Source organism: Cucurbita maxima, unplaced genomic scaffold, assembly GCF_002738345.1.
Source record: "Cucurbita maxima cultivar Rimu unplaced genomic scaffold, Cmax_1.0 Cma_Scf06922, whole genome shotgun sequence".
Classification (NCBI taxonomy): Eukaryota; Viridiplantae; Streptophyta; class Magnoliopsida; order Cucurbitales; family Cucurbitaceae; genus Cucurbita; species Cucurbita maxima.
In genome coordinates, this window is record NW_019278937.1 from 1 (window position 1) to 745 (window position 745).

Genomic DNA, 745 nt, shown 5'->3' on the forward strand with positions numbered 1-745 from the left:
CTCTACTCACGCAAACACATGAAATCATGGTTATCATAAAATATCATTTCATGGCCTTGGTCTCATATTCGTGTCTGGGTAGAATTTGATGTGCATACTTCTCTACTCATGACTTACATACACACACCTTTGCTCCCATGCGAGCTCGCATACCTACCCATTGACCTGGGCTTCAACTAGCATACACTCACACTATTGGTATACACTGGAGGGAAGGGAGTGCACATAGCATTGTGGGGTATTGTATCATGTCACATCCTAACAAGCCAATCAAAATGTATCACTCACACTCCACCTCTAATTTACCTTAAAGTTCATACACATTTGCTCCCATGCGAGCTCGCATACCTACCCATTGACCTGGGCTTCAACTAGCATACACTCACACTATTGGTATACACTAAAGGGAAGGGAAGGGAGTGCACATAGCATTGTGGGGTATTGTATCATGTCACATCCTAACAATGTATCATGTCACATCCTAACAAGCCAATCAAAATGTATCACTCACACTGCACCTCTAATTTACCTTAAAAAAGTTCATATAGAGTAGGTAGACTTATTACCATCGCTAGAAGGAGGGTTTGAACCTCCGACCTTGTGGTTAACAGCCACACACTCTAACCAACTGAGCTATTCCAGCTAATTCTTTGTAATAGCTCAAGCCCAACACATCCTTATAAGGAATGTTTCATCCCCTCTCCAACCAATGTTGGATCTCACAATACACTCTCCTTGGGGGCCC

General features: G+C 42.8%; 1 non-coding gene across 1 annotated transcript; it reads right to left on the minus strand.

Annotated features, from left to right (window-relative positions):
* Window positions 1-569: 569 nt before the first annotated feature.
* TRNAN-GUU lies at window positions 570-643 on the minus strand. The gene has a single exon. It is a non-coding gene; the product is annotated as a tRNA-Asn (tRNA).
* Window positions 644-745: the final 102 nt, after the last annotated feature.